General features: G+C 40.3%; 1 pseudogene; it reads right to left on the bottom strand.

The window, feature by feature from the left end:
• Positions 1-19,221: 19,221 nt before the first annotated feature.
• LOC147313881 (uncharacterized) lies at positions 19,222-20,466 on the bottom strand (annotated as a pseudogene).
• Positions 20,467-27,378: the final 6,912 nt, after the last annotated feature.

The raw sequence follows: 27,378 nt of genomic DNA, 5'->3' as shown, positions 1-27,378 counted from the left end.
AGAGATGAGGCGGGACTAGATGTCACAAACTGTCTCGGGTAGTTTGTCCAAGAGCCAGCCTGATACTGACAACAGCCAAACCTCTAGCCTCTTTTAAGCCCAAATCAACATCCATCTCAGGTCTCCATCTACAACTTCTAGCACTAAAATACTCTTTAAGTGTAGTAGCCAGCAATTTCCAAGGAAATGAGGGGGTCCTTTGCTTCAGTGGACAGACTGGAACAAAAGGTGGTGGAGATTGGCCCCGCACACCAACAACCTGCTTAATAATGTGTTGTCACAGTTCAAAGTCTTCCCATCAGGACTGAAAGGTTACAGCTACAACAGTAACTGTTTAGTTACAACTGCTTATTAATTTGTAGTAACTAAATACAATAACGTGTTTACTGTATATTTTAAATTCTTCTTTTCCTCTGGAGGAAAAAATCAGAAGCTGCTCTCAGTGTTGCCATTCCTTTATTATCATTATATCCAGTTATGAGAAAGTTTGCATTTATTGAGACCTGCCACTCATTTCATTTCAATGCATAAAATATTAATGGAAAGAATCCAAGCAACCTGTTAGCATTGTGTGACATGTATAAAGAAAGACAGCATTTGGTTAACTCATGAAATCTGTCTTTGAAGCAGACTTTTACAACGGTGCAGGAAGTACACAGCTCCAAATCGTTTTAACTTCTGTTCCATTTACCTATTTCAGTCCTTTGAATTAGAAAAAACACACATTCCAAATCCTAACATGACCAGTGTGGAACGAGGAAAATGTAACAATTATCTGCTTTAAAGAACAGCGGCTACATTTACAGAAAAAACAACAATATGTAACATATAACAATACATTTTTTGCATCTGTAAAATATATAAAAACACATTTAATTACATACTGATATTGTGTGTGGAATTTGCAGTATTGAAACTCCAGAATGGAAGATGAATGAAGGTATATGAAAGCAATGCACAAATACCTCACTGGCCATCAGTGAAGCATCACCTCCTAATCCCTGTATCTATTAATAATGACTTGATTAATTTTCAACCCATTTACGAAATAAAAGTGGAATTAAAAAAACAAATACAAATATCAGAATTCATATTGATTCATCCTCTGTTCTCAAAGACACATTTCTAGTATATTGCATTGTATGTAAACAAGCTAGCTCATTTATATATTTATTTTATAAATACTGCCGAGAAAAAAGTAAAGAACAATATTTAACTTTGATTTTTGGAGTAATGTATGTGATCCAGTCTCCAAAGTAATGCTGGTGAATAGGACAGACAACAGTTTTAATAATCTGAATATAATTACAATAGTAGGTAGATACAGTACAAATGCAGAAATCAAGTAAATATTAAAGTTATACTATATCCTCCAGGTGTCCTCGTATAAATAAGTAGTAATTAAGTAAGGAAAGCATGTTGGATTAAGTCACTTACTGTGGAGCATTAAACTCTCTATTTCTTCTTTGCATTATCGTTATCTACCAAGATAAACCAATAGCATGATTGGAAGAACTATTACTAAGCCTATAAGGATTTCTGTGCTTGTGTGTGTGTGTGTGTGTGTGTGTGTGTGTGTGTGTGTGTGTGTGTGTGTGTGTGTGTGTGTGTGTGTGTGAGTGAGAGAGAGAGAGAGAGCACACAGACAGAAAGCTCAAATCACGTATTATTTCGTACTGGAGGCTTCATCATGAGCCTTAATAACGAACAATGCGTTTTTTCAAAAACAAAAAATTCTATATAGAGCATGTGTTTACTGGAAGCATTAATGTCTATTTAGCTTGATTTGTGCATTTATATATTCCTTTGTACCTATAAAAAGAGATGATGTCACTGAAATGTCTAAATGGGGAAATCTGGAAAACTGGGAGTCTTTGAAAGAAATAATGACGTGTTTCTTTTAATGTTTCTGACGTGTTTCTGATGTATTATACAAGTCTTCTCTAAGATGTTATCAATCAATGAGACATGTAAAAGTAAAAGATTAGATAAGTTACGCATTTGAATTCCAGTTGGTTCAGATAACAAGCATGGTACTCCAGACTGAAACAATTTCACATATGGGCAATCCCACTTTATTATAGGGAGCAAAGCAGGATCTGACAGGCCTATAACAGTAAACTCACCTAGAAAACTTCAATTAATTCTTGGGTAATATTTGGGTCATTATATTTGGATAATTTTATTTCTTCCAGTACGCTGGATTCCATGCCAAACACTCATAAGTCTGCTTCCATGTTCACATAAATATTTAATTCCTCCCAAAAACGTATTTTTACAGTAAATTGCACACTCATATAGCATTTATAAAGATTTCGCTCGGTACAGGTGGCTTCGCTGTCTCAAAGACACACACTTGGTCATTCCTGCCACTGTGCAGACAGGGTGCAGCTGCTTGGGAAGACGGCTTCTAAAGAAAAAGAGAGACACCCATAGGTGATGTCAAGGTACTGCACAAGTCGCTCCATCAGTGGAAATGTGCATGCAATGACCAAATCAGAAAAATGTTTAAAAAAAACAAAAAAGAGCATAAATTACCTGAAAAACACTCCCTCTTGTTTAATACACAAAGCCATCATGTAACCCAAAAGTTTATTAACTGTATTAAGTTCTTGAACACACTACAGGGTTGTGAACGTATTGCACAGTTACAGAATTTTGGACTGGCTTGATGTGTTTTCATATATTTATTGCATGCTATGGCAGCATGTTAAAACATATAGTTAAGGTATTGCAGTTATGCAAAAGTATAAGCAAGAGGAAGTCAGCTTAACAGTGGTCTGCACTTCTAGTGGACACTAACTCAAAGAGATTCATACACACCCTCTCAGGCACACTCGCAGCCTTGACAGAGTGACAGGTTTGACGTCAAGTGAGGAGGATAGTGCTTTTGTGTTTGTCTGGTGCTCTGCATCAAACCATGTCAAACATGCCCTTACAGTAGTGACAAAGAACCTGTCTGTCCATATGTTTCAGCATGATAGCGTACAATGTAGTGCAGTAGGCCGCCTTCTCTCTTTGACACACATATAAAACACCTCTGAAGCAAAGTCTTTGTCCAGCATTGCAAGCCAAAATGCTATTATAACACAAGCCTGACTTGCCTGATTCCCCACTACATTATAAGTGTTAATTAATCCCAACCAAACACAATGCATTCACAAATAGGTTCTGTATGTGCAGTCTGCCAAGTATAAGCAGGTGCTGGATGAAATTCGACTTTTTGGTCTTCATTTCCACGGCCAGTAGGGGAGAATTATAGAGCAACACTACTGCTTTTGTGTTGATAATGTTCAACCTGCTTTGTTAAAAGTAGAGGTCATAGTCTGTCTTTAAAGCTACAGTCTAAGAGCTTTAACACCTATCTACAGTGTTGATATATACAGATAGACAGAATTATAAAAACGCAAAATCAAAGTTGCATATATATGCAATATATATATATGGAGAGAGAGAGAGAGAGAGAGAGAGAGAGAGAGAGATGCATGCATTTGCTCATTACCTGTTTTCTATCTTGTTATACACTCATAGAGATTACATGCAAGATGAGTTATGAATCAGCATGTCATTAGTTTGAAATTCAAATCTAGTTTCGCACCATGTTGTGCTCATTTAAGACCACTATTGTAGAACAACTTTAATATTCCATAATAAAATGCAAACAAGCATGGTTATGTTTGCCGTTAGTTTCAATTGATATGCATATAGAAAAATTGTATGATCAATTTTATAATTATTAAGTTAACAGTCAAGGCTTTTTTTTTTCCTTGTTAGATTCGAACAGCATGGATACTAATTGCTGATTGATATAATGGTCTTACATGGATGCCTTCAAAGTGTTGCTTGTGCTACTTGTTAGCGCTTGTTGCACAGTGACAAGGCAATGAGAGGTTTGTTTTAATATGTCTAACTATTATTTTAATGAAGACTTTGTTATTATTGTCATATTGTAAAACTGCATAATCCAGGGTAGGGTTAGATGTACATGTAGCCAATACTTCTGTGAAAACTACATCCCATCTCTTCGCTTTTCAGCTTTCCGTCTCTCGGATTTGTTCGCTGTCTTTGTTCCATTCTTATAGAAAATGTTAACATCTTCAGACGAGCTTGTTTGTATTAATCTGACATGATGATTTTAATATTGCTGACATGAAAAACAGTTTCTTTTCTGACTTTTTCTCATGTTTATAGCAATACTTTTGCTTAGTTACTCTGACAAAATGACAATACGTAATTCCAAAAGCTTGGTAATAAATAGGACTGAGACCTTACCAAATTCACAAAGTAATATGGTCGCAAGCATTAGCCGAGCTACAAGCTGACTGTTGCAAAGGAGTAACAAAAAAGAAAACAGATTTTTCAAAAATTCTGCTTCTTTTTATTTTAAAAGTAACAACATGCAGTTACTGTAAAAATAAAAATAAAAATAAAAGTTTTCAACCCAGCAGTTTTCATAGTCACTATAGGCCTTTTTCATTTTGCATTTAGTTCTTATCATAGGCCCTTTTGTTTCACGCACTCTTTGCCTCCCACTGTCTTGGCACATTTATGGTGATGAGGAAGGCATAGATCAGGACAGCTATTTTTCAGTAACACTATAGGTGGTGAAACAAAGGTGCTGACTTTGCAAGATAACTATAACAAACCAAGCCAGAACAAAATAAAAGAGGAAACTTTTCTCCTAAGATCACCACCTCATAACCACTCATTAACCTACACTAGTTAATGAGTGGTTTAGTAGTCAGGCAAACAGCTGGTGTGATGGTGGAATTCAGCTGCAAGACACCTCACTCACAATATATTCGCATTAATGTCTGGACCACCAGTATGACCTCTTTTGAATGTCAAAATATTTTGACCCTGAATTTCAAGGTTAGCTGAGGAGGGACCTCAGCGAGTGATTCTGAGACGGTCAAAAGTCTGCAGTAAAGCTTTGTGTCACTCTGTTTTGCACCGAGAGTCCTGCCAGTCGGAGGAAAGAAAGAAAGTGTTGTCAACAGCTTGAAGGATGTGGGGGTTTATTGAGCTGGAAAATGGCTGCTGGTTAGTGTCCTGGGCTAAGTAAATGATATAAAAGCCAATCCCAGTGTCTTAATGGCCTTCATTCTTCTCGGAGGGGGTGTAGGTAATTATAAAGTTCATTACAGTAATGAGATAGGCAGCGTTTGAGAGAGAGCCATCAGTAACTGGGCTGAGACATAGTGATACAACTGTTGATCAAGTCACTGTAACAGGACGTGAATGAGGTTAGGACAAGTTCTGATGATGTCATTTGTTCCTAATGTTTCTTCTTTTATTCTGACACGATGGATAGACCTTTAAGTGACTTTCTATTAATGTGTTTTACTTTTCTATGTAGGATTCTCACTCTAATCCTGGATTGTGGTGTGTCTCATGTCAAGCTGTAAATGCTACACATTCCTACTAAACGCACAGTTGTATAGCTTTAAGCATGATATAGAGTGGCATTGCTTTATTTTTAAATTGCAGAGACAAAACATATACACGTAGTGCATATTACAATCTGATAGTCCAATAATGAAGGGTGCGTAATTCTTAACATATTAGACTTGAAAGAAGCATTTTTTCAGTCATATCCAGCGTGACTGCTTCCTTTTTTCTTTGTATGCTTTATCCTCGCATCATACATTTGACATTAGCACTTGTCAGTGATAACATAGAAGTTAATAGTTGCTGCTTGCATAAGACCACGGTCTAGTTTGTTGTCAAACAGGAACTTTTAAATGGATCTAAAACATTCAGAAACATCAGAAATGGGTAAGAAGCTGACCTTAAAGGGCCAGTCTGCTACATTTTTTTCAGGCGTATTTTTTGCTCTTTACTGGCAGAGAAAAGGATGTTATTAGTCAGACCTCATTTAGAAAAAATATAAAACGGCAGCACTTAAAGCAAAAACGTAGAAATGTAGATGATGATTCATGTTGTGCTGGTATTTTTCCGTATAAATGATTAAATGAAAAACTCAATTACAAACTGTATTCATTCTCATCTTATGGAAGAGAGTTGAATGTATGAGATGTTGAGGAATTAAGGTACACCTGCACATAGATATGTAAGCCAAGCTAAGACTACAGATTTAATCATTGCGTGCTACTTGGGCATCATTTGTTCAACAGCAACATCAGTCAAATTGTTGGAATCTAGTACTCTAATGGTTGTTCCAGGACAACTTCCTGGTGGTACACATCGAAACTTTTACAAATTTACTGGGAATGCTCAAACGCATCATTACTCTTAAAACTCATTACATTTAATGAACTCAGTTCAGCTTTTTAACTAAACCACATTTGCTTGCAGGACTAATGGTTGCAACCATTCTTATCTTGATAAATTAAAACCAAATTGTAAAAACTAAACAATGTGAAATCTTGGAATAAAAAACTTTAAAACTGTTTGCAATTTGGATCGTTTCGTTTACAGGTCTATTTTTCTGCTTTGAGAAAAATAAATCAAAGACATTTAGTTTGTCAGTTGCAAACATTCAAACGAATAGTGATGTAACATTCAAAGCTGGTCTGCTGGATGACCTGCTGGTGTATCGTCCACAGGCGTAAGACAGCTTAACAGAGTCAAAAAAGTGCAATCCAGTAGGTGCTCTGCAAATCCTCATCCTATTATTACATTTGCATTTTTTTTACCAGACTTATCTGTCCAGTTATACCAGCTATCTGCTACCTGTGTGAATGGTTGAAAAAGCTTTGAGCAAAGTTTTACTTTGACGATAAAGAAGGGAAAAGAACACAAGAAGACTCAAGTGGTTCTCTCACAGAACGATAGAACATTAAGCTGAAATAATGGTTCATTTTGACTGTGACTCAGCCTGTATAAAATATGCCCGATTTCCACTGTGAATAATACCAGCTTCTGCAGGCTGATTTATAGAAAACGAGGGCTACATTTGTAATAAAGCAGAAGAAATTATTGCCTTGTGTTAATATTGGAGATTTGATTGAAACGGATACAGAGGCCATTGAAAATTGGACAGTAAATCACTATGTTCCAGATAGGCCTGCTATTCTGAGAGGCTTCCACAGATATTGACAGATAATGTTTCTCCTCCTTTTGTTTTGATTGGTCATTACAGAAATATTATTTTCATCAGCATTTCTTTAACCATGACAGCGTTTTGAACTAGGCGAAGTGACAGTGCCCTGCAATTTTGTACTTAGGGAAAACATGTAGCATACGGTAAACGGAATGTGCTCAAGACCTTTTCCACTGCAAGTCTCCTTCACATAGATTCATACAGCCCTTTTATTTATGGCTAAGGACTTTCTAACATTCACACAAACACATGTATCAGTGGCAACTCAGGGTTCAGTGTCGTGCCCAAGAAGTATTTGGCTTATGGAGGAGCCAGGGATTGAACCACCAGCGTTCCCATTGGTAGATATTCTGCTCGTCCACCTGAGCCACAGCTGCACATATAAAGGACCCAGTGCCCACTGACAATGTATGTGAATGTCTGCAAAGTTCCTTTAAGTGCAAGGGTGACTTTCAATGTATTTGTTCTAATGCATGTTCTCAATTTGTTCATAAACAACCTGGAAAAAAAAGAAACTAAGAAATGTTTTTGCTTAAACGATAAAATTTGATAAAGTAGAATGTACTAAATGATGTGACGGAATGATGACATACATAAAGCTTGTGTCTCTGTCTCCTGAGACTTCCATTCTCCTAGAAAAACAAAGAAGTGGCAAAACAACGATATGAGAAAGGGTTTGTGGGAATTTTAACCACATAAAAGAATTTTCTTTTAACAATACATTTTGATCATTAGCAATTAGTGAACTTTGGTTCTTCTCCCATAGTTTGGCTTTTATCCTGTGTCTGTCTGGTCTATTCTCTTTCCTCTAACCCCAACCAGTCAGGGTGGATGGCTGCTTCTCCCTGAGCCTGGTTCTGCCCAAGATTTTTCCCTCTTAAAAGGGTTTTTTTTCCTTCCCACGGTCACCAAGTGCTTTCCCATGGGGGTTGTTGGGGTTTCTTTTTTTATATTGCAGGGTCTTTACCTTATAAAGCATTTGACGTGACTGTTGTTTTGAATTGGCATTATATAACCACCGTGGCGACCGTGGCTCAGGGGGTTGGGAATCGCATCTGTAACCGGAAGGTCGCCGGTTCGATCCCTGGGCTCTCTGTCCTGGTCGTTGTGTCCCTGGGCAAGACACTTTACCCTACTTGCCTACTGGTGTTGGCCAGAGGGGCCGATGGCGCGATATGGCAGCCTCGCTTCTGTCAGTCTGCCCCAGGGCAGCTGTAGCTGCCTCCACCAGTGTATGAATGTGAGAGTGAATGAATAGTGGTGTTGTAAAGCGCTTTGGGTGCCTTGAAAAGCGCTATATAAATCCAATCCATTATTATAAATAAAACTGAATTTGCTTTTTGTGTTTGTGTTTCTCTGTAAAAAAAAGAAAGGCGTATGGATACCTAATGTCTCTCAACATAGGCTCTATGGAGGTTGGCTGTAGCTCAGGTGGTAGAGCAGGTCAGCTACTAACTGGAAGGTTAGTGGTTCGATCCCACTCTGTTCCTGTCTATATACCAAATATCCTTGGGCAAGATACTAATCATGTCGCTCTCTGATGCACCCATCTGGGTATCAATGATAGATAAGATGCACTTAACAGAAAAAGTGATTGGGTGAATGAATTAGTTGTATAAAATGTTTTAAGTGCTCAGATGAAGTAGAAAAGCACTATATAAGAACCAGTCCATTTACCGGTTTCTTTGTCTACTATTGCTTTGCTGAGAGCAGTAAATACAATAATCTTGATCCAACTGATACCAAATAAAAATAAAAAAAACTGCACAGGTCATAATTTCCTATAAAACTCAAAGTAGAAGAAGGCCGGAGGCAGACTAGTTGATTTTCACTAGCTTCAGTTAATCTGACAGCAGGCTGTAGCCTCACGAGACCATAACAATGTGGTATTGTTCTTTTCATTTGATTCACTACAAAGTGTAATTAGTCACTTAACTGAGATGTGTTTGTAAGTAAACCATAATCATGCATCTCTAAAGGATATAAAGCACAGACTTTACATAGTCTATGCTCCTAACATACACAATGTTCACAGAGACAATCCAGCAAAATGGTTTACTCTCTGACCATTTTACCAGTTTTTCGTTTAGAGACATCAAATATTTCATTTAATTTAAAAAGAACTGATATATAATGGGAAATACATTATAAATATGGTAAATGGACTGATTCTTACATAGTGCTTTTCTACTCTCCCAGATCACTCAAAGCGCTTTACACAAGCACTTGTTTTCCTTATGGTTTTAAGTGCTTTCTAATTAAAATTCACGCACATTCACACTCCAATGGATGCATTGGAGAGCAACTTGGGATTAGTATCTTGCCCAAGGATATTTGGCATGGGGAGCCAGGGATTGAACCCACCCCTAATTATCATCTGGATTTAGTTTGACAGAGTTTGTCTCATTCAGTTTTTAATTGAAACATTGCACTCCAGGTTATTCACATTTTTAAAAGCCAAAAAACCCAAAACAATCATTATTATTCTTTCTTTGGAAATTAACAACTACAATGTCCAAAAACGTATTCAGTCCAACAACCTGCACTCCTTTTCTCTGGGGTCAGAGACCAAATAATATAGAGACATGCACTGTCTTTTCATGTTTCATCTTATATGCTCTCTAACAGACTGTAGAAGAGAATATGCTTGTTTAGAACTGATTATATTTTCCGTATCCAAACAATCCTCTGCATTATGTATTTACTAATATGCTTGCACGCTCCGAGTATTGCAAATGCAGATGCATATTTACCATGTCAATAAACCCATTACAATAGATTTTAATTCCCTGATGCTGATAGAGGAGAACGAGGGAGAAGCAGAGAGGACACACTGCTGTAGCATGGAGATCATTAATTGCCCATGACTCTGACTGTGTCCTCCCTTTACTAGAGTGGCCTGACACTGGCAAATCAATACTCACTGTTGGCTGATTATAGCAGGAACATCCTCCTTTTGCACACGTCTGTGCCTCATCCTGATCAATAGTTTTGGTGAGGGACAGCTGTCTCTAATATATAAAGGTATTCAAAGGGATAATTATAAGGTTGTATGCAGATGATTGCAGGAATACAGAGAGTACATAGCTAGTAAGACATTTATGTATAGTTATAAATGCCTTTTGTTTTGTGTATATATTGCTTTATGGATGCTTTGTGAATTTAGGGATTGCATATAGAGACTGTCATCACTCTGTTTGTGTGCATCGTCGTGTGCATGTATTAAATTTTAATTGTAGCTGTTTGTGTTTTTGTAGCAATTATGCAATGCTATGTGTCATTTTATTTCTGCCAAGCATGTCAGTGTTAATGCCTGTAGCATTGGGAGGGCAGCAGGGAGACTTTCATGGTTTGATTGAGGAGTTGAAGCAGCATCTCAGCCTCTTTGTACATATTTCAGTGGGGCAGTTTGAACTCTTGTTGGCAGAGTTGGCACCACATCTAAGGAGGCAGAGAACTAATTTCAGAGCGCTGATTAACCTGGAGTAGTGTCCAGCTTTGTGTCCGAGGTAAAAGAGTATTATTTTACTGTTTCTATGTTCAGTACTGGTGGGCTTTTTGAGCTTTGAGTGCATTTGTTGACAAATGCAGGGGTCTGACTGGTTGGATCTGTTTATTTGTATTAAAAAAAACAGAAAAATGACTCGTAGTCTGAAAAAATTAATGCTGCAAATTTGTCCAACCAAATTACACGGTCGGTGTGTAGGGCTGAATTAATAATAAGTGAGTCCAATAAATACCTTAACACACAAAATAAATGGATGATTCTACACATCTGTTGCGTAAAGGTAAATAAATAAATGTTAAATTGAAAGTAAATCTGGAATGTAATGCTTTACAGTTAGTGCAGTCGGCTTTTCAGTCGTGTCATGTCACAACAACAGCTGCAGTATGTGTACTCAATACTGTTGAAGCCCTTAATAATCATCTGCACTTTTCATAGATCTAATAAAAAAGCATTTGATCCAATAGATCCATTGAGTAGATTTATTTTATTCAAAAAATTATCTCAAATTATCAGATAAACAGTCCCTCATGGTTTCATGATTACTTTTCTGAACTCAGACAGTAGTCTCCAAGGGTCCCAGGTGTTCCACAAGGATCTATTCTTGGACCGCTTTTATTATCTCTGCCACCCAAAACTGCAATGTACATTTTAACGCAAAAGACACTATTTTATATGCAGGAGCTCTTTTCTTGATTTGGCCATTGCAAATCTAGAATTTGCTTATGATACACTGCAAAATTCTCAGAACACACATAAATTTAATTTTAATTCTGATAAAACTAAGTGCAAAAGTCACCTATCCAGCCTACAGTCCATATCCAAATCCTTCTTGGTCATAAAACTGAAACTGTTGATTGCAATAAATTCTTAGAACACTTCCTGGATGCTAGACCCACTTAAAACATGTGGAAGACCCTTCAGAAAAATTAAAGATGAAGATTAGATTTTCATGTGCTTTATTAGGTGGCTGTGGCTCGGGAGGAAGAGCACATCGTCTACTAATCAGCAGTTGGTGGTTCAATCCCCAGGATTCTCCAGTTTGTGTACCAAAGTATCCTTAGGCAACATACTGACCACCAAGTTGTATGGTGAGAAATATGCCTCATAGCTGTTCCATAAGATCAAGAGTGTAAACTAAGATTTACAAAGGTGACCTGTGTGAAACTTTTAAGGTCTCACAAATGTGTTTCAATCCAAACACAATTACAAAGTAATTTGATCACATGAAAAACTATTTTAAAAATGTGTACATCCAAACCTGAATAAATACAGAACATTTATGCACAATTTTCAAAGTTCAGCTTCACAAATTTGATCAAATTCTCCATCAAAAAGCTTCAAAATTATTTCTGACTTTCATTTCACTCACAAAATTTTTAATTTGTGTGCATAATACTTAAACACATATTAGCTAACCCCGGGTGGGGTTTTGAGACAGATTTGATGCTGGAAGGGTTACACTGATCCACAAATGTAAGGTGTGTTCAAGTCCCAGTGGAAAACTGGGATACCAGGGTTCTTCTGTTTTCCTGCATTTAAATGAAGCTGATGTTTCTTTTTCTAAATAAGCAGAACAATTTGTTGCCCCTCTACTAAAAAAACATAGATTTACTAATTAGAGACACTAGACTGTAGGAAGGAAAAATTCCCTTTTAACAGGAAGAAACCTCCGGCAGAACCAGGCTCAGGGAGGGGCTAATGATTAAATGCAGAGTGGTGTATAAACTCCTTTCAGTATCCCTCTGGGATTAATAAAGTTTCTCTGATTCTGAAAGACACAGTGAGTGAAAAAGGTGAGTGAAGAAATATTCAGTGCATTATGGGAAGCCCTGAGCAGCCTAAGCCTATTGCAGTGTAACTAAGGGAGGTTTCTGGTTCACTTGATCCAGTCCTAACTATGTGCTGTATCAAAAAGGAAAGTTCTGCTTGTGACTTGTCAGTCAACAGAATATTTTCCCGAAAACTATTTCCCCAAAAGTCTTGTTTTACATTTGTTTTTTGGTAAACGTGAGACAAGCCTTTGTGTTTTGGTTTGTCGTCAGCAGTGTTTTTCCTCTTCGAGACTCATGGAAGCCATTTTTATCCAGTCTCTTGCTCGTTGTTGAATTTTGAGCACTGACCTTAACTGAGGCAAGAGAGGCTGTAGGTCTTTAGATGTTGTTCTGGGTTCTTTCATGATCTCCTGGATGAGTCATTAATATGATTTTGATAGCTGGGCACTCGGTTCACTGCTGTTCCTAGTTTTTTTTCCATTTGTGGATAATTGCTCTCTGCTTAAGTCAGAAAGCCTTTGACATGGCTTTGTAACCTTTTCCAGACTGATACATGGCAATGACTTTGTTTCGCAGCTGCTTAGATTGTGGTATGATGTGCTGTTGAGCTCTTTTCAATTTGAAAGAAGTGTTCAATTTAAGAGACTACTTGATTCATCAGATAATCAGGCCTGGGTTTGGCTAGTGAAATTGAGCCCAGCTTTCCAAACAAATTCTAGTTAGTTTTTTTCCAATATTAAAATTTGTTTGATGATCTGAGACATGTTGAGTGGGACAAATATCCCAAAAAATATAAATATGTCACCACACTACAGTTTCTCCTGTTAATAATGTGATGTGAGGGCAGCTGGTCGATAATCATTAAGCTCTTATGGTGTCAGCTTCTTTAGTAGACAGGATGTTTGAGATCACAAACAGCTGGTTAGCACAGGACAGTAGCCTTGCTCTGGTGTAGTTTCTCCAGCTGTCTGGTCAGAGGGTTACGAAAATATGGGTTTATTTGCAGTAGCTTTCTCCTTTATTTTAGTTGTTTTTAGTTGATTTTATGCTGTTTTATCTTGTTTTCTTTTTTAATATAGGTCTGTTTTAATTTTTGTTTCAATTTTTATGTATGATTTATTTATTTATTTACTTATTTATTTTTAGTTTTTAACTTATTTTCTGTACAGCACTTTGGTCCTGTGCTGGGTATTTTAAAGTGCTTTATAAATAAAACTGGAATAATAAACTTTATAGTGGCATCTAATTTTAGTAGAGTTTATGCTGTAAAGCTCAGTTTTCAAACACGTGGTACACATTTGCACACACTCCCTGCATGCATTGCATATTTGCCTTGCATTATACTAAAAAGCTGTAGAAACATGAAAAAACTCCACTGCATTTTTCTAATTAGTTTATTATTTTCTACATGGCATCTACACATATAAATTATAATTTAACTAAATAAATAAAATCTGTGCTTTATGTTTCATTATAATTTAAATTAAACTGTTAAAAAGAAGACTAAATGCAAATGTAGTCTTGACAGCATGTTTTATTTATGACCCAGTATCAGGTTTGCTACAAAGACTCACACTTTTATTTTTTTCATGCAGACTTCAGGCTAAGTTTGTGACAAGAACAGCCTCTTTTGTCAAATTAAGAAGGTACCAGAAGGCAGGAGGACTGCAAGACAGGCAACACGAGGGTGAAGAAGACTCGCTGCTCTCTCTCGCAAACACACTCACCCATAAAAACACAGCACATCTGTGTGTGTGTGTATTTTCCACATGGCAAAGGGTAGGGTTCCAAACTGTAAGAGGATTAGCGACTTGAAAAAGGTAGCCGTCATTTAATTGAAGGCTTACCAGCAACCGTAAAAAGGCTAGCAGTCAAAGTGAAGGTATAACCCAGCCCAGAACATCCTGTTGAGACCACATTTGCCAAAGTCCATGTGTTTCCCTCCGCCCGCTTTGCCCGCCTTCCTCTCAACCTCTGAGGCACGCATCATGTTTTATCAGTGAGCCTCAGCTTCTTAAAGACGTTTACACGTTTGGCAATTTTTAATCTCTTCAGCTCACTAAGAAAGGTGCCTTCAACTCATATTATTCAAATGCTATGATCTCTGGAAATGCTCGGACCGCGAATCCCTTTTCCTTTTGCCTGGGAGGAAACTGGGGCCTTGTCAAGAGTTTATGATACATTAGGAGCCATATCTTCTCTGTATCACTTTTACTGGGATTGGAGCTACTCAGCCAAACAAGCACTGCAAGCCAGTAGGGCCGGTTCATTGTATGGACATTCTTCAACACGGTGCAGGATTTTGACATTGGGTCAACAGTGGGTCCTCGGATTATTTTTGATTACAAAAAGAGAGATTTTAACCTGCTTAAACCAGCTTGAATATGGATGACATCAATTACTCATAAAATTAAAATGTGAATGCCCTTGCTGCGTATGCACAGTACGACAGTTTAATCTAGTTGGCTATTGCTCAAAATGATGAAAGTGTAGTTGAATGTGAAACCACGAAGAAAAGAGAAAGCAGTTGTACTAATCCTGCAGGAAAGGAAAATGTGTTATTGACACTGTACACTATGTGAAATTTTATTTTCTATCAACTTAACATCTTGCTATATAAATGGTTCCTTTGTTAAATGTTGTTCTTCAGAAGATATCATTTCTATTTTCTACAGCACTTTGATATTTTTATGACAAAAATATCTGAACTAATTACTGAAACTCTTGACAGAACTCATAAAATATTTACAACTTAAAATGTTCGTTGTTGTCATGAAACAGGTGTAGACCCAGAATGGGTCTCACTCAACGTCATAGCTTTATTTGCTGGTATAAAGGTAACAAAAAACAACAGAGGGAGAGGCAAACAATATTTACACAGAAGGGAAAATTAGGACTAAGTGGCCTAAAATCAATCAATTTATTTATAAGCACATTTAAAAACAACACGGGCGAACCAAAGTGCTGTACATAGTAAAAATGTAAAAAGAACAAAGACACACAAAGAGCAAAACAAAAACTCTGTCACAATTAAAAGCTCGTGAGTAAAGATGTGTTTTCAGACGGGTTTTAAAGATGTCAAGTGTTGGACAGGGTTTGGGCACAGCAATAGCAAAGGCCCGGTCTCCTCTGTGTTTTAGCCTCCTTCTAGGGTCAATCACAAGCAACCTATCACCTGACCATAGAGTTCTATACATACCTGGGAGGACAGCTGAAAAGAAATAGTTCTTTTTAGAGAACCGGATCTTTTGGCTCCCAACCGGCTCTTCAGGTTGTTTTGTTGCTTTAATTAATTTATTATTAACAATAATATAAAATTATGCACAAAAGGAATACTAATGTAAAAAAAAAAAAAGTGGTTTTATTTATATATGTTTATATATAAATATATGCGGTGGCCCCTAGAGACAAAACACGTACAAACTCCAAAACACATTTCTAGCATGAACTGAACTTCCATAACAGAGCTACCTTGCTCACTTAAATTACACAATTGAAAGCATGTGTGTATTGTTTGTGTATTTATACACAAGCACTCATATATATTCAAATAATTTAAAATATGTTCATTTACCTGTTACAACCACACACCAAATCCGGTCGTTGGTACTTCCTTGCTTGTGTAGCCACGAGGTAACAAAAGCTCAACACTGCGCCCAGCATCCTGGAGCACTTCTGTTGTCTTTTATACGTGCTTAGGAGTTCGTACGTGTTTTGGAGTTTTTACGTGCTTTGTCTCTAGGGGCCACCGTAAATATACTTTTGTGGAGGTATGTAATAACGACAGGAGAGGTCTCTGTGTCTCACTCCAACTTTTTTAACTGACTCTCCGAACTTCACATATAGTGAGCGCCAAAATCTCCACCTCAACACTTCCGTTCAACTTGGGTGTGTGTGGAGCCACCTGGTGGTTCGCCACACATACCCCCCCCCCCCCCCCCCTGAACACACAGTTAGGTCTCTATTCAGTCCAGGACCCTGGGTCTAAGCAAACGACCCGAACGACTGAACCTGGGAGGGAGAGAACAGGCAGAGGAAGGTCCATCCTGTGAACGAGGCTGGTGAAGGCGAGCAGGAAAGGCAGGAGGAGGCTCAAACGCCGGTGGTCCGGGGGTAGTCCTGGGGGGAAAACCAGAGTCTGTCAACCCCATCGAAGGAGGGCGGCCACGGCGAGGGGCCTGGGCCGGCACTACATTACTGTCCGGAAGAACATGTGCAGGTTTAAGTCTGTCAACACACACAGTCTCCCTTCGACCCCCAAAATCCAAAACAAAATGTTTCTGGCCCGGTTCAATAACCCTGAATGGGCCGTCATACAGCGGCCGCAGCGGTGTCCTGTGGGCATCGTGCCTGACAAAAACAAACTTAGCAGTCTCTAAAGTCTTTGGAACAAAGGTGTCAGGCACGCAATGGTGCACAGGACCAGGAACCCGAAGCGAGTGCAAAAGCGGGTTGAGAGATAGCACTGATGGATCAAAGCAGGGAGGAGGATTTTCGGGCAAGAATTCTCCAGGCACGCGGAGGGGCTGACCAAACACTAGCTCAGCTGGGGAAGCGCCGAGATCCTCCTTAACCGCAGAGCGCAGCCCAAGTAAAACCCACGGGAGGCGGTCAACCCAATTGCCATCCTTTAAGGAGGCGCGAAAAGCAGCCTTAAGCGACCGGTGGAACCGTTCACACATCCCATTAGCTTGCGGGTTGTATGCGGTTGTGCGGTGGACTTTAGCCCCCAGTCCATCAGCCATGGCCAACCAAAGCTCGGATATGAACTGGGGGCCTCTGTCCAAAGCTCGGATATGAACTGGGGGCCTCTGTCTGACGTAATGTCCGCGGGTGGGCCGAAACGCGAGACCCAGCTTGACAAAAACGCCTTGGCCACCACTGCTGCGGTAGTGGACACCAGGGGGACCGCCTCCGGCCACCTGGTGGTCCGGTCAACAACAGTCAAAAGGTGCGTAAAACCTTGTGACTGCGGCAGAGGACCCACCAGATCGACATGCACATGATCGAAACGTTTGCCGGGTATGAAGAACGGCTCCAGGGGCGCCTTGGTGTGTTTATGAACCTTCGCACGCTGGCAGGGAATGCACGCCGACGCCCATTCCTTAACAGATTTGCGAAGGCCTGGCCAAACAAATTTAGAGCTGACCAGTTTAACAGAGGCCCGGACCCCTGGATGAGAGAGAGAATGTACCGAGTCAAAAACTTGACGACGCCAGGAAGCGGGAACCACTGGGCGAGGGCGGCCGGTGGAAACGTCACAGACGAGGAGGGGACCACCGTCCTGCACGGGTCTGTCCTCTAGTACAAGGCCCGTCTGGGTGGATTTAAGCGCGAGGATGTCCGGGTCACCGCTCTGATCGGCAGCCATGGTGGAGTAGTCTATGCCGAGAAAGACGGGAGAAACCAGCGCACGGGACAAACAGTCAGCCACATGATTGGATTTACCAGCCACGTGCCGAATGTCCGTGGTAAACTCAGAAATGGCTGCCAACTGGCGCTGCTGGCGTGCACTCCATGGATCAGGGTCAAGGGTTTGTGGTCCACGTATGCGGTAAAGTGACGACCCTCGAGAAAAAAACGGAAATGACGAGTCGCCAGGTGGAGCGCCAGTAGCTCCCTGTCAAAAACGCTGTAATTGCGTTCGCTGTCACGTAGCGTACGGCTGAAAAAGGCGAGCGGTTGCCAGACACCGAAGATTCACTATGTCCGACGCATCGGTGGTCAACGCAATCGGCGCTGAGGGGGATGGGTGGGCCAGAAGGGCAGCATTAGCTAACGCTGACTTAGCATCAGAAAACGCTTGGATGCTTTCCGGAAACCAGTCAACGGAGTCATTAGCTTTCTTACCTTTTAACGCCCCATAAAGGGGCTTCAGCAGATGTGCCGCTCTGGGGAGAAAACGGTTGTAAAAATTCACCATCCCCAAAAATTCCTGCAGCGCCTTAACATTCGTGGGACGCGGAAATTCCGAAACAGCTCGGACTTTGTCAGGCAACGGAACCGCGCCCTCGGCGGAAATACGGTGCCCAAGAAAATCGAGAACGGGCAACCCAAACTGGCATTTAGACGGATTAATAATCAGTCCATGCTCCGCCAAACGCTGAAAAACCTGCCGCAGATGGAACATGTGCTGCTCCTTCGAGCTGCTGGCCACCAGTATATCATCAAGATATACAAAAACAAAGGGCAGCCCGCGCAAGACCGAGTCCATCAACCGCTGGAAGGTTTGGGCGGCACCTTTCAGGCCAAACGGCATGCGCAGAAACTCGAAAAGGCCGAAAGGTGTAATTACGGCGGTTTTGGGGACATCCTCCGCGCGCACGGGAACCTGGTGATATCCCCGTACCAAATCGATCTTTGAAAAAACCGAGGTCCCCGCAAGATGGGCGGAAAAATCTTGGATGTGGGGAATGGGATAACGATCGTTCTCTGTGACATTATTAAGACGGCGGAAATCCCCACAAGGTCGCCACCGACCATCAGATTTAGGCACCATGTGCAACGGAGAAGCCCAGGCACTGTTCGAACGCTGCATGATGCCCAGACGCTCCATGGTGGCAAATTCTTCCCGAGCGACAGCCAGTTTGGCAGGGACGAGGCGGCGCGCGCGCGAACACCGGGGGCCCTACTGTAGTTATGTAATGCTCCACCCCATGCTTCGTCACAGTGCTCGAGAAAGTGGGGACAGAGAGTGAGGGAAACTCAGAAAGCAAACACTGAAAAACGTCACCCGAATCTACTGAGTTAGCATGCACCACGGGCTGAGCACCCCGAGTCAAACAGGGTAATGAGGAAAATGACACAGCATCAATTAAACGTCTGTTAGCAACATCAACCAGCAGTCCGTGAGCACAAAGAAAATCAGCGCCTATTATAGGCACAGAGCTAGCAGCAACAACAAAGTTCCACTGAAAGTCACGGTCGTGAAAGCAAACAGTCACCAACCTTTCACCGAAGGTTTTGATGGGAGAGCCATTAGCCGCTGTTAGCAATGGCCCGCAGCCCTCAGCTAGCCTGTCCGAGCCAGCCGGGGGAAGAAGGCTCTTCTGTGAGCCGGAGTCCACCAGGAAACGCCTCCCCGAGCGTGAGTCCTCTAAGAAAAGCAGCCTTTCCTTGTTGCCAGCGGTCGCGGCTGCTACAGAGCGCTGACATGCCTGTTTCCCTGGGTCTGGAAACTGCAAGGCGGGAGACAGCGCCGTGCCTTCGTTCCAAAACGCTGGTGATAAAAACAAAGCCCCTTTCCGCGGTGCCGCCGTGCAGCGATTCCGGCCACTGTGGACGAGTCGGAGGGCCCCTGGAGCATCGGTGAGGGGGCGGGGGAAAACGCTGGTGAGTCCTGAACAATCGCCTGGACGCCGAAAGTCCTGGTAGCCAGGAGGATGCGATCCGCCTCTTCCGCAAGGGAGCGGTAATCCTTCGTGGCCAATAGCGGGGAGTTGGCAAGGCCAGCGCGCACTGGAGCCGGCAGCTGTCGGAGAAAGAGGTGGGTGAAGAGAAATCCTCCGTCATCTGCGCCCAGCAAGGACAGCATGCTCTCCATGAGCTCGAGAGCGGTGCCGTCGCCCAGGCCCGCGAGGGAAAGGAGTTTCTCGGCCCGCTCAGCATCAGAGAGGGAGTAACGCCGCAGCAGCAGCGCCTTGAGGGCGGCGTACTTGCCTTGGGCTGGGGGGTCCCGGAGGAGAGTCATCACGCGGCGGGTTGACAGCGGGTCAAGTGAGGCCACCACATGGTGGTATTTAGTATCGTCGGCTGAAACTCCACGAAGAGCAAACTGAGCTTCTACGTGCACGAACCATGAAGGAGGATCGTGAAGCCAAAAATCCGGCAATTTAAGCGCCACAGCAAACGCAGCCATCGGCGGAGGTGAAAGTCCGGCGGCAGCCGATGCTTCCAGGCCGGAGCTGGCTTCGTCGTCGAGCCTTAGCATGTTCGCTACAGGGGTCACCAATGTGGAGGTATGTAATAACGACAGGAGAAGTCTCTGTGTCTCACTCCAACTTTATTAACTGACTCTCCGAACTTCACATATAGTGAGCGCCAAAATCTCCACCCCAACACTTCCGTTCAACTTGGGTGTGTGTGGAGCCACCTGGTGGTCTGCCACACTTTTATTTATTCGCTTCACATAAAATGTAAGAAATAAATCATATAATACAAAAACCAACTATTCACAGTTCAACTTTTTACTATTTAAATTTTCAGCTTTTTCTTTTTAAACTAATTTAAAGTGAAACAACACAAAACACTGCAAACCACAAAGCAATTAAATATAAATTTAAATATGAAAACAAAAAGAAGATGCACATTCTCTGTCATATGGGCCTGCATGAATAAACTTTCTGAATCCTTTATCATCCGCAACTGAAAATAGTTGTGGATGATTACTATCCGGTTGTTCAGTCTGACGTCACTAGCCGTGTCTGGGTCTAAACTCCGCTGCAGGTCCATATATCAAACGATCACTGTGGCATTAGTGAGAGTTGAAAAACTGTCTAAAGTCTTTCATCTTTAATAAAATGATCAGCGTTCTGCTCTACCAGGTGTAACAATTGAGTTTAACATCCAGGCATCCATGAAAACGGAATTTATGACATTTAACGGAGTTAGAAGTTAGCAGGGAGTTAGCTCGCTAGCTTCTATCTAAATACAATATAGAATGTCCTGACTGCGGGGTTTTGGAAACAAATTAAAACATACAGCTTTCTTATCACTTCCAGCATAAATGAAGGCAGAAAACTAAACAGCAGTGACGTTTGTAGGGTTACTGAAGTTTGGCTAGCTGGTATATAATGATGTGCTACGTGACCGCTAGCGACATAGCTATGTTAGCATAATATAAACAAGCTAACTTTTTTTCCACTCGATAAAAGTTAACGTGAGTTTTCTCGGTGGTCAGAAACAAATGTAATCGCATGGCAGGATGCTGTAAAAGGACCAAACTTCAGCCAGGAGAACAACTGAGATAATTCATCCACAATACAAAGTTAGTCATTCATATACTGCTGCATGGGCTGGGCTGTAGTTACATCCTAAGGTTTTAAAAACTGAGCTTAAATAAATGATTAGCAGTAATAAAAGCCGAGGGAGGTCAACAGGGATCACTGACTGTTCTAGGAGCTTTTTGAGATCAAATAGAAGAAAATACATAGCATTAAACATGTTAACAACATAAAAGCCATATTAAACGCAGACTACTTTAGACCCGGAAGTAGGATTCGTCGCGTCATCACTGAACAACCAGATACCTTTCTAATGTGACATTGTTGTCCCTGCTCTCTTTCTCTCTCCCTCCCGCTCTGTTCCTGTGCTACTGCGAGTGTAACTACCGCCCCTCCCCGATCTCTTCCCAGCGCAAAGCACAAGGCTCGTGTGCGGAGTGAAGCGGAAAAAAGTACGAGAGCGAGAGGGTGAGAGAAAGAAAAAAAGAAAAAAAAAACATGAGCCGGCTTGCGTCGTTCACGTCAAAGACTCGGCTCCAAGAGCCGTTTCGTTCGTGAACGACACATCACTGAAAAGAAAGTAACTGACCTGACAGAGGAAAACTGAACATCATGCAGACAGGAAATGGAGACCAGAGAGACACGAGGACACGACTGGGGCGACAGAAGGTAAACAAATACTGAGACACAAAGAACATAATCAAACAAGAAACCAAAAAATATAAATAACAAACTTAGAAACAGAAGTGAAACACTGAACTTAATAAACAAAAATATACTTGAGAAAAGTCCAGAAAAAACAGCTGGGTCAAAGACCTCGGACTGTTACAGTTTTGCTGTTAAAATGTGTCTGGAGAAATGTGTCTGAGCAAAAACTGCACAAAAACTAACGTGTAAATATGTAGAGAGCTCCATAATAGGATTTGCCATTAGTTGTGTAGGATGGCCAAACTTTAGTCTTGTATCCACTGGCTTAACCCAGAGGAAGAGTTCCAACTCATTTTAGCACATTTTTGTTCATTATTTTGTGCGGCTAGTCACAGCACAGTAACTATATTTCAGTAAAAATGCTCTTATAGAACAACTGTATAAACTGTTTACAAAGAAAAATAGTTTGTCACTTGGCCAGGAACGCCCCTCTAAATAAGTGCTACAGTAATGTTACTTTGTGTCTGTTGGATGTAAGATAAGATAAGATAAGATAGAACTTTATTAATCCCTCGGGTGGGTTCCTCTGGGAAATTCGATTTCCAAAAAAGCACAGCACCGACAGAAGTTACAGAGTTATACACACACACATATATATAAATACAGAGACAATATAAATAAAATATACGAAGGGGATAAATAGAATAAATAGGAATAAAAATAAAAATACAAGTGAATTGCAAGTGAATGTGGAAATAGACAACTGAGAGCTAACTCTGTCTGACAGCGGTGTTTGTCATTTGCGGGCTGAAATCCTATTAAACCTCTTTAACTCCCACAGTATTTATTTAGTGTTGTAGAGTAAGAAATCCTGACGGTCTCCACCATGAAGAGCAAAGTGGATTACGCGTTGAGTCACTCATTCCCCCACATTCATGTTTTTAAGTAAAAGGTTAGTAGTGGTGAGAATGCGCCTTAAACACATACACAGAATCTTGAAGGCAGAAACTACAGTAGGTGGATGAGAATAAGTCTGTGAAGGTAAACCTCCAAACACACAGTCACAAACCTTACTGTAACAACACTGTGTTTTAATTTAATGTGGTCAGCACACAGTACAATGCAAAGAAAATAAACATGATGAGGGTTTATACCTGTATCTTTAATAATATGCCCAGTGTGTTTCAGTTTGTGTTATAATTGTACCATATTGCATCACAAGCTACTTATTTATGTGTGTTACTGCTCACCAGCCGGTACTGTTTGAGCACATTTTTAATAGAAAACAAATCAAATAGAAACTCATATTTTCATTTTATGAATAATGACATTATTTTGTTTTCTAAAATAGCATTTTGTATATTTTCCTCAGCATATACAGTACATCCCCTCCATACAGTCGAACAGTACTGGAAAATGTGTAAGTTTCTACCGTATTTTAAGTGATCTGAGGTGGTTTGAAGATACCTCTGCATGTTTTTGGAGGAAGACAGAGCATCCATGCAGGCACAGGGAGAACATGAATCTTCTTATTGAGAGACTACTGCACCACTGTGCTACCCTCAGTTGTAACCATTCACACAAAAGTATAGTTTTAAGAGGCATCAGTTTATATATTTAATGATATAATTAGCAATATTAAATATTCTGAGTATTAACTTGCAAGCGTTTAAATGTTGCTGATACACCAGTTTGGCAGAAATTTTACGACACTAAATCCAATTTGAGAGGAGAGGAGAAGAAGTACATCATCGCGTGTTCACAAAATCTGCAAAAAAAACCTGTTAGCGCTGGTGATTTCCCTCCAGAGACACCAGTGGACAGCCTTTGTTAGCTTGCAACCGTCAAAAACACTTAGCAGAGGACGTAAAGATGGCCAGGAGGGAGCGTTATAAAAGATGAGAGAAATCTAGAGTTTTTAATAGAGAGAGCTTCACAATTTGAAAGGCTTCAAAAGAGACAGCCATGTGGCGGTCTATTCCTATCTGTATCATAACCTGCCTGCTTACTATTTTTATGACCTTAGCATGCTACGTAGCATATTGCTTTGTGTAGCAGCAACACTGCTAGCATAACCCATGTTGTTAAAACCCCTGGAGAGTCTTGGGTCGATTTGTGGCTATTTTCAAATTTCGATTACATGCCATTTGCACAGTGTTGAATGGAATATAGCGAAAGTCTGCAAAAAAAAGTTCGGTCACATTTACTGTTAAAATTTCAGTATGACTTCCGGAAATTAGCTTCAGTGGCTAAGCTAGCGATAAACTTACGCTATTGGTCCTAGTGGTCGATTTGTGCCCCATTGAAACCCATTATAAACGCTATTTTTCACGGCAAAAAAATTACGGTCAAATCGATCGTGATCGGTTATGTTTCCGCTTCCGCTTGCAGTACTGGCCTTAGAGTTGTAATTTTTTTATTTGTCCACCGGGTGGCGCCCCTGCTCCACATGTGACGCCTGCTGGAACATACACATGTTCTCCAGCAGCCTGCTCGAGACAGATACCCGGAAAAGGCAGACTAATTTCCCGCGTACAGCAGCAGCTTGGCCCGCTGCTCGTTCCGGACCATTTTCTGACCTTAGGATCATTTGAGGGTGCATTAATTTTTTTTAATCAACAGGAAATGACGTATTTGTTTTCACGTGGTAGCGGAAGTGTGTGCTGCAGACACGGGAACCGAACCATATGCTCCGGCGCTGCGCGAAACACACCCGCGGCAGAGGCACTCCTCCCCGGGGGAGCAGGAGCAGCAGCGCCGCCTGGGGACATTTTTGGCTTCTGGAAAAAAAATTAAAACCGGATCGAAATTAATGTTCGTGCCAATCTTTTGTCCATCTAAAGGCCTAATTATAATAACAATAAAATATTACTTCAAATGTTTTTTTTTGGAAAATATTTTATGTTTTATGTTTTATGTTTTTGGGGCAAAAAAAGCAGTGCGCTCATGTGACGAAACCGGGATATAAAGGGTTAAAATCCGCGAAATGTAATTAAAACTTGACATGAATATTTCAAGGAGAAGTAGGTCTAAAAGATTGGCTAATTTAAAGTGGAATAAAATATTAATATATAAATTTTTTATAGCACTTTTTGGGCGTGGTCGATAGTGTGCATTTTATGAAATGCGCTCCTGGAAAAAAAATAAAAGGCGATCGAAATGACTCTTGGTGCCAATCTTTAGTCCATCTAAAGGCCTAATTATAATAACAATTGAATATTACCTCAAATGTTTTTTTTGGAAAATATTCAAGTTTTTTGTTTTTTGGGGCAAAAAAAGCAGTGCGCTCATGTGACGAAACCGGGATATAAAGGGTTAAAATCCGCGAAATGTAATTAAAACTTGACATGAATATTTCAAGGAGAAGTAGGTCTAAAAGATTGGCTAATTTAAAGTGGAAAAAAATATTAATATATAAATTTTTTATAGCACTTTTTTGGGCGTGGTCGATTTGTGGCTCTAAGACCGATAGTGTATGCATTTTTCTAAGACCCTCCTTAATATATCTCTGAAGTGAGAATGGTTATTTCTTCCCTGTTCATCTCTTCAGGTTCACGCTGCAAAGATACTGGTCATGCAAACATGCTGCCAACTCTGCTACTGCTTAAAAATGCTAGAGGGTCATCTTATACAATGTCACTTTAAATGCAATCTCAGGTGTGACATGTGCCATGAAATTGAACATCACTAGTCAAATCCAGGCCTTTCTCAATTTAGCCTGCATTAACTGAGGACAGAATAAGTTATTTTGTTGTTTGTAGGTTTAAATGCACAGCCATTCACGCACAAAGGTGAGGTACAGTAAACCATATGATCAAAATTATTTACTTTTAAAAATATTTCCCACAACCATCAGGTTGTTGTGTTCAAACCTTTTCAAAACAGGTAAAGGTGAAATTTAACACTGATTACTTTGCTTTTATATTAACGTATTTTCCGCACTATAAGGCGCACTTAAAATCCTTTAATTTTCTCAAAAATCGACAGTGCACCTTATAATCCAGTGCACCTTTTGTATGAGTTCTGGTTGTGCTTACTGACCTCGGACCAATTTTATGTGGTACACGGCGCTCAAAAATCTGTCAAAATGTTTTAGCACGACTTTTGTAAGCTACGAAGCTGCTTGATGGATTGTTGGAGATATTACAGCTACCGTAGTCAGGAGCCTCGCGGATTGATACGTACTGTGCTTCAACATTATGTTGTTGTGTGTCTACAATGGCACACACTCAAACTCAATTTCAAACTCAAAGCTGTCAGTCACTTTTTGTTTCGCTTAATACAACTTCTAGTCTGAAAAATAGAGTATGTATTTTGTTGTTATATGTGGATTTTGGTACAATCCTAGATTCTCTATCTAGCCATGAAATATGCTTTGACATTAATAAAAATCATATTATAGTGTAGACTGTAATACAAACAGTAAAGCTTCTTTTATCCATTGTAATTTAAAAATCAAAAATTTAATAGTAAAATACAATAGTAATAACAATGATAATACAATAATTTAAAGTAGTTTGCTGGAGTAATGATGTGCATTGTTGTTATTGATGCATACATAAATGCAAAGTGTAATCACACAGTCTTATCACAGTTTTATTTGACCCACATATTCAACAAAACACAAGTATTTAGCTACATTTTAGTTCTAAATAGTTGTATGTAGGATATAACCCACAGTCGGGATTTTCAGTAATGAAAATTACAGTGTAGCTGTCTGTATTGATGCCTCTAACAAATCACCCAGCTCTGGCTGTTGGACCAAACACATCTGGACAGCCTGTTGAATGTGAGACTCCTCAATCTCTAAACCTATAATTGTCACCATGATACCAGCTATGTTTGCTATCAGTATTGATCCCACACATGTGCTCGTGAGAGGAGGTTCAGCCAATAGGAACAGATGCAGGCCCGTGACCTTTAACATTAGATCGTGACCGCTCATCACTCATTTCTTGGTAGAATAGAGTCCATGTTTTATTCATAGACATTTTGAGAGAGTGATTGAGATGGACAGATGAATGCTATGATTTAGTACTATTAACTCTTAAACACAGACAATCTTGTATGAGTTGGGGTTTTTGAAGTGCAGTGTTTACAGCTGAGCAGACGGATTGATTGCAGATAAATTCTCAGTGAAAATCAGGCGGCGGTGTCTCGTGCAAAAAGCACGAGGTGCATCAAGGTTTTTATGAAAAAATGACAGAAGAGTGCCACCATCTGTCCTGCAGATGGACATATTTAGACGAACACAATGAATATTTTATGAAAGCCACAAATCAAACTGAGGATAAAAAAAATCAGCTTTCTGTAACGTATTCCATATATATTTAAATATCTGTGGTTTGTTTGATTAAAAGTGTCATATTTAAATGATGTTTTGAAATAAACAAAGTATACAAAATCATAAAATATTAGCTTAGAAAAAATGTTAAACGCACA

This window comes from Aulonocara sp. 'chitande type north' Nkhata Bay, linkage group LG14 (genome assembly GCF_057382095.1).
Source record: "Aulonocara sp. 'chitande type north' Nkhata Bay isolate Kocher_YH1m ecotype deep benthic linkage group LG14, A_spYH_male_GT1.1, whole genome shotgun sequence".
Taxonomy (NCBI): Eukaryota; Metazoa; Chordata; class Actinopteri; order Cichliformes; family Cichlidae; genus Aulonocara; species Aulonocara sp. 'chitande type north' Nkhata Bay.
Note: the sequence above shows the minus strand (reverse complement) of the source record. Positions and strands in the feature narration are given on the sequence as shown.